Source organism: Notothenia coriiceps, unplaced genomic scaffold (genome assembly GCF_000735185.1).
Source record: "Notothenia coriiceps isolate Sejong01 unplaced genomic scaffold, NC01 NC01_scaffold00037246, whole genome shotgun sequence".
NCBI classification, from domain to species: domain Eukaryota; kingdom Metazoa; phylum Chordata; class Actinopteri; order Perciformes; family Nototheniidae; genus Notothenia; species Notothenia coriiceps.
Genome location: NW_011369947.1, coordinates 12,508,802 through 12,516,277, shown reverse-complemented (window position 1 = coordinate 12,516,277; position 7,476 = coordinate 12,508,802). Strand labels below are relative to the sequence as shown.

The following is a 7,476-nucleotide window of genomic DNA, read 5'->3' as shown; positions in this document are numbered from 1 at the left end:
CCCCCCCAACCTCCTCCCCTCTCTCTTCAAACACAACCAAATCAATCACTTCTTCCTCCAGCCAATCCAGAATGAGACAAGCCTATCTTCCTCCTCCTGTCACACACCCACTTCCTGAAATGCCCACTCCTAATAACCACTTTATTGAGTCCCTTTAAAACCTTTTCACCTGCATGTATACTTAGTTAATGCAGTTAATAATTCATACTATCTTATTCATAAAACCTACACACAAATACATTAGCACACACAAAGTTGCACCTCTGCTCTAGGCCTGAGTAAGTCGCTGCAGGCTCCTGGTTCCTGACTTCAGACATCTGTAAAATATTTGTATTCGGTGCCCCAATACCGCACTGGCAAAGGTCTCTCATCCTTGGCTTGGCAGGACTTCTGACAGAACCAGCCGGCAGCGCCATACAGGCCTAACCCCTGCTGCTGCAGCTTCCTGCTGCTCCGAGGGAGTCAGGCTGCCTGCCTCCCATTGACTGTGGGCCAGGCTGGGCAGGGAGGAGGAGGCTGAGGGGAGGCCCCGGGTACAGAGGACCCCAGGAGAGGAGAGCAGAGGCACGAATGGGGGACAGATTGAGAGTCATAAAGGTTGAGCAGTGAAAGGCAAATAAGGCAACTAAAGAGGGAAGAGGGCAGGCTAGGAAGCATGAAGGAGTGTCTAAAACAAGAGGCAGTAATAGGAAGAGAGTAAAGTGTAAGGTGGGTCGCATGGAAGTGGCGAGAGACCGAGACAAAGAGGCTCAAGGGCAGGTTGAGGGGAGCTTCTCATTATGACTCCTCTTCCTTCTTCATGCCTCCGGGCCTTGACCATAACCTCAAAGCCCCCCCGGCAAAACCAAGAGACCAGGGAGACCGTGGAGGACAGCTGTGAGTCAGGGAACAGTGCAAAGAGGGGGGAGGAGGGGGAGAAAGATGTCCCCGGCACCCAAACAAGGCAACGTAAAAAAAAAGAGACTAAGAACTAAAAGCAGAAAGCTGTACAGAGCATTCATGATGACACATAGTATAATAGGAACTGTAGAGTATATGTAGGAAGTGTACTGAAAACATTTTGGATGACCCTATTAGTCCCACATGTAAAGTTCTAATGCAGGTTTCAACTAATAGAAGCATTTAGATCCATCCCTCATAACATATAATAACTATTAGTTGATACATTTCAACCTTTTTGAACTGCTAGAAGCTCTTTCGTCCAATGGACAAACAATGAATATTGTTCATTAAACCTGCCTCACAGTTTTACAGTTAAGTGTTGAATACATTTCAACGGCTGTGATGGATCACTTTAAGGCAATTGTATCAGCTTGTATACCCATTACTGTAATGAGTTATAATAATAAATAATAAAGAATCCAGCTTTGCAAAACCAATATAGATAAATGAAGAACAACTGGCATAGTCACAAGGAAAAAAGAAACTGAGTGTGAAAGAAAACGGAGCAGAAAAAAGAGGGCATAGAAGACAGTGAAATGTCTCCGGCTTTTCACGCTGAATAGGAGGAGGGTAAAAACAGACCGTCTGTCAAAACAAGATGCTCTCATACAAATGTGCTCTCTTCTGCAGCAAATCCCGTGTGAAACATTAACGCTCATTTGTGATGAGGTTGGAACAAACGCCCATAGCACAGTCAGCAAGCAACACAAAAAAATATGAAGTTCTGTTCATGAGTGCAGATTCATGCTGCTTTTGTCTCTTCTCATGACAAATGCATACTGTCACTGTCACTTATGTGGTGTTTACAGTGGCATATAGCATCTTGTAATTATTTCTGTGAAAGTGAATTTGTATCCTGAGGGACTTGTATTTCTGCGTGTGGAAGATCAAAAGAGATAGAGGCAGAGGGGATGATTGGAGAGTGATCTCCAATAGAAATGAGGATGCTGCTTGACAGTCAGATTTTGAGCACAGTTCACATATGCCATGGACTTGGTGGCTTTTTTTTAAAATGGTAAAAAAACTGCTTATTCTTCAACATGCAGTAATGTACACAGTTCATACATAATAAGAACTATATATTTAAAGTATAAAGCATGAGCAGTCAGTCGTCAAATACATAAAGTCACTAAGAAAAAGGCCCAAGTTCACCACCACTAACTAACAGATGCCATACACAGCTATTTCAGTAAGTTCCATGAAGTCATTCAAACAGCATGCTATTTCTGTCATGAAAAATACAGAAATGTTTACCCACTTAAAGCTTAACAGTGTTATTTTTTAAATAGGCCTTGTTTTAACCTTTCCAGTGTACACGTTCAAAATGCAGGAGTATTCAAGCTAATTATTATTCATCTTTGTTTAATCTGTTTTTATCTGCGGAAAAATGCCTTTTATGGTAATTAATGCATTCATTAAATAGGTTCATAACTCCAATATATACACAAATAGAGTTGTTTCATTTAGAGCAGGATTTCAGAACCAAAGGCAAGATAACAAATATATAAAAAATAAAGGATGAATAACACCTTTTTCTAGCACCCTTTGTAGTCGAAATAACCCACTGATATTGTGTGGTCATGGCACCAGCTGAGCAAAGGGCACTGAAAGCATTTCATAAACTTTGAGCAGGGTCGTAGGTCAGTAATTTTTGTGTTTGCATGTCTTTGAAGCCTGTTCCCCCCAGAGCACTGCAGAGCCCATTGAGAAAAGCATCAATGCCAGAGAGAAATTGAGAACTTTCACATGACACAGGCAGCCGCAAGGCATCCTCCAAGGATATTTGAATGCTTGAAACATCAGTGACCCTTCATAAGATGTAAGGGAGATGGATAGGGAAAATATTGACTGGCTGGTTGTTTGAGGGGAGCGTAAGGAGCATCTTAGACAGCCCACTCTCATTGCCAAAGACCTTACTAAACTCTAGCCAAACTGAGACGCGGGTTGGAAAGACTTGATTCTAAATTCTTCTGGGGAAGGCGTCAAGCATGTATTTTCTTTTTCTCGCTTTTATTATTTGATAATGCAAGAACTAATTGCAGAGAAAGTACACCGAAAGAGCCTATATCCTAAGCAGTGATCCGCTACCTTTGCCAGCATCTTCTCTGTACAATGCAGGGCCAAGGTCTTTGACATCATGCGAAAGACAGTGTTTAATGTAGCTCAAAAATGGCCTTAGGAAGCATCTTCTTTCAAATATGCTTTGCGAATGAAAGAAAAACATAGCTAACATTTTTAGTTCTTTATGAAAGCCAAAGGCAAGATGACTGTGTAAGTGGTCAGATGACAAATGTCTCATCTGATCTTTAATCCAGCAGAGGGGCCAGCTCCAGGGCTAAAACAGGAAGCTCTCACAGGATAGAGCGATTTGGTCAATTCCACTGCGCTAAATCACTGCTTGGGTTGCAGAAGATTTATCCTCGCCAATGAATGGCCTTTTTCACTCTAAACGTCTTAGTAGCAGAAATGTTAGATTCCATTAAAGCTACACTGACGGAACATATGTATATGCTAATATGAATGTATACGAACCCAGTATAAATCATTGGAAAGGTCTGGTTAATAATATATCTTTAGAAGGTCCAATTTTAGCGCATGTGATTATGCCAAATCATCATTGAATCTTTCAATAATCAAGTAAGATAACTTAACTAAGTCCTGATAAGAGAATTTCTATTCCGGTGTACTTTTATTTTCAGTTTCAATCAGGCCGTAACACTAGCAATTACTGCTCTCACCACTTTAAAGTCCACCCTTGTTACCCCTGTATAATCCAAACAATGGATCCAGGCAAAAATAATAAAGTTTTGCCAAAGCCTGTCAAAAGTAATCCACCTCTCATCAGTTCGGATTCAAAGAGGGATATACTGGCAGAAATCCCTCTACAGAGTGATGCAAACATTTGGCAGCAATTTGCTGATCATCCGGTTCATGACACATTCCTTGATAGTCAACTTCACAGAGCCAGCCGGTGTTCATCTCCATCACCTGATGACGCTGGCAGACTCAAGCCTGTTGTCTTTGACGATCATCGAGTGTGGCAACAGAGAAGTGAGTAATAATTGGGTCAACAAGGTATGTCAGTTTCCACTAACTCTTGTCTGAATCATCTCTCTGCAGCGTAGCCAAATGTCGTAGTATGATGCCTGAAATATTTGGCTGTGATAAGCAGCGACAGCAACATGGCATGAGAAACAGTTTTCACTCTATGTGTGTGACCCCCAAAACGGTTACGCCTGGGAGTGTAAAGTTTGATTTGAATTGCTTTTTTGACTTCTTGCTGGCTTTTATTTACTTTTTATTATTATTCTGCCTTGAAGATTTTAGTAATTCTGTAACATTATTATTACTATATTTTTTGTAAATCATTATTAATAATACCATTAAGATGAGCAATTAAAAAATGATCCAACAGCCGCTGATGGATTCACTGTGCTAACGATTTTGCAATAACCATTCTGACTCTCACAAAAAACAGTGAGTCACACACAAAACACTTTCTTCCCAAAACATACTTGATTTATTTTTCATTCAAATAAATCACCCCTTTACAACTACCAGTAGTTCTACTTCAAATAAACACTGTCTGCAAGGCTATAACTCTTAATGTGTTAAACAGTGTTAAACAGATAGCTAGAAGCAGCACGTTGGGCTTTTTCCATACGGAGATGGGTCACAATAAATGTATTGACTAAATGTATATATTGTTCATTACTCTGTATGCCATCCATCAAAGAACCTTTTAATATTAGTGTCTAAAATGTATCATTTTAAATGGGAACTGGACAATGTATCAGTCATAGGCCTCTTCCCTATTCCCTCCTCAAACTGTTAGCTTCTCTTCCAGCAATTACTGAGTCACTAAATAAAGTTACCTCCTCAACTAAATGCAACCACTTGAATACTACTGCCCTGCATGTTTTACAAGGTATAAAGTCACTCCATGTGATGGTGAAGCACAATAGTGAACTGACAAGCAATCAAATTAAAGTCACTTAAAGTCAATCAAAACTTACTTTTAAAGTAATAAACCAAAGTTCATAGATCAAATCAACTCAGTGAACTTTGCCTCATCTGAGCCAGGAAAAACACAGATCAGTGTGGGTGCCATTACCAAACCAAGTCTCATATAACCAGTTAATAAAGGTTGAATTCAGAAGCATATTTTCACAACTAAATATTACTTTCATCAGCTATGTATTTATTTATTTATTACAAAATGTGTACGCTTGAAGGCCTCGACTTCTGTATTGTGCAAATAAGTTTGTTGGAAGATGTGTTTGAGGGATACAGATGTGTTATACTATGCAGAGGCACATGGAAGGTTAACACTGTTGTTGTTGTTGTTCTCCTGAACTTCCCCACTCAATCTATCAAGACCCGAGCAGTTGTGTAGAAGTCCAAGGCTTAAGGCATGGGCCGGCGCATATCTCTCAAAGGAATCCCTGGCCCTATGAATCTTTGACCCTCGGAGATAAAGAGGCAGAACGTGTCTGCTCCCTTAGGATAGGTCTGAGAGACGGGTAGGAAGAGAGAAGTAAGAAACAGAGGAAGAGAGGCACAACGTGTCTACGTAAATGCACACTCCTAAAATAGTTTGAGGGAAAGGGGTGAAGAAATACAAAGTGAGAACCTGAAATGAAAAGGCACCACATTGTGTAAACGCTTCCCCTTAGCATGATGACTTTGAAAAGGCACTTTCCCTAAAATATCAAGTAAATGTGCAGCAATTGTGGTCAACAACCTTATAGGCCTGTAGATCTATGATCGCACAGCCTGACACTTGTATTCATCTGCATGTCACTCTGTTTACTTTTTATTTTTGTTCTACTATAATATTAATTAAGTTATCCAAAGTAAGGTAAGCCTATAGGAACGAATGGATATTTGCTGTTGCAGATAGGACGTTTACTACCTCTGCAGAACATATAGAAATATCTAGACCACACATTAGTTACGCAGTAACATACCAACACTGCAAAGACGTCATATACCAGCAGTAAAAATAGAGTAAATACAGAAATGTGCTGTAATGTCACATCAATTAAGTCTCACCTTTAAGAATAACACGTAAAACTATTCCATAAGTACGGCCGTACGATGTTATTATGTACAGTATACGTGTACTGTACCATAATTGTAACTCTAGCATGGCATCAGAAAAGGCTACTTTATTTTGCTACCGTCATGCTGCCACAACAGGTTTAACTACATGTATGGCTGTAAACTTCATTATACGGAAGATTGTCTTTCCAACACTGTTATTATATCGTGATAATGTCGTTGTTAACTTTAAATGACAGCGGCAACTGTGTAACTTCAAAGTAGTGAAAGTTAGCAATGCTCCATGCTAGGCTAAGAAGCTAGGCTAACTAGCGAACTTTGCGGAAACTTTTTCAAGTGAGTGTCAACATCGACTTCGCACTAGGAACGGTGACATGTTTAGAGCCGTTTAAGCCTATTAATCTCCAACCGAGCCAGAATATAGATGAGGATTACATAAGTGTTGTGTTAGTTTTCCAAAGTGGTACACATTCATAAGTTCAGTGCCAGCTAACGGTGTCTCAGTTCTTACCAGGAAGTGGGAGTCTGTTGCTAAGCTATTCCTTCTTCACGTTGAAAGTTTCTCCTGGTGGTTATGGCGGTTGTCTTTGTTTTGACTTTCTCTTCTCTTTCCAAGGTCGCTCCTAAAAGTTGACTCGGCGGGCCTCTCTTGTTGCGTGGCACCGTCGGGTAAGCGCTGGAAAGTTTTTTTCGGAGAGAGCCTGGGCTTGTTAGAGACAGTCGAGATGCGTACGTGTTTTCAGAAAGTGTGTGCATCAGTAAGGCCCCTCTCATCACCACTGTGCTGACTCGTGTGCCAGTAATGTAAACAACCCAGCATTCCCGGAGCGGAGGGGAGGGGCAAGTGTCAAAGAATGGAGGGAAGCTGTCAAATACCGCGAGATTCAACAGAGGAACTCCAACTCAAACCATCACAACTCCCCTGCTTTCGCCATTAAACGTGTATGGAAATGATTGAGCAGTAGGAGATTATAGTAAGAGAGCGAGTACAGTTGGATCTGAAAACAAAAAAGTTTATATCAGCCTTCTGGAGAGCTTTAAAACGACTCTTTGGAAAGTAGCCTACATTATGACTATTGTATCACAAATACAACTTTGAGGTATTTCTTGTGCTTCCTTTTTTGAGGCTTTTAGTTTCAGGCCCCTTTCCAATTCACTACATTTGAGATTAACCCTAACGATTTTAAACGATTAAATCCACTACATTTATCTGAAAGCTTTAGTTTTGAGGCCTACTTTACAAATGAAGATGTTTGCACAGAATACATGTGAAGAGTTTAACTATAGAAGCAACATTCATGAGGATCATTTGCTTTTTATTTTTCATACAAAAACATCTAATGGCTTTAACTTGTTAAAGGTGAAGATTTTCTGGTTTTCTTTTATTATTTTGATCATTTTAATGTGTTTAAAAAAAATCTGACATCAAGGTCCACTTACCATCTTTTCCCTTTACTTTGAACAACTTCT

At 40.1% G+C, this 7,476-nt stretch overlaps 1 protein-coding gene across 2 annotated transcripts in view; it reads right to left on the bottom strand.

Moving 5' to 3' along the window:
- nek7 (NIMA-related kinase 7) overlaps positions 1 to 6,828 on the bottom strand; it is a 56,376-nt gene extending 49,548 nt beyond the window's left edge. For both annotated transcript variants that reach the window (XM_010794818.1, XM_010794819.1), the window contains exon 1: positions 6,518 to 6,828. The gene's annotated coding sequence lies outside the window, so the exon portion shown is untranslated. The remainder of the gene's footprint in view (positions 1 to 6,517) is intronic.
- Positions 6,829 to 7,476: the final 648 nt, after the last annotated feature.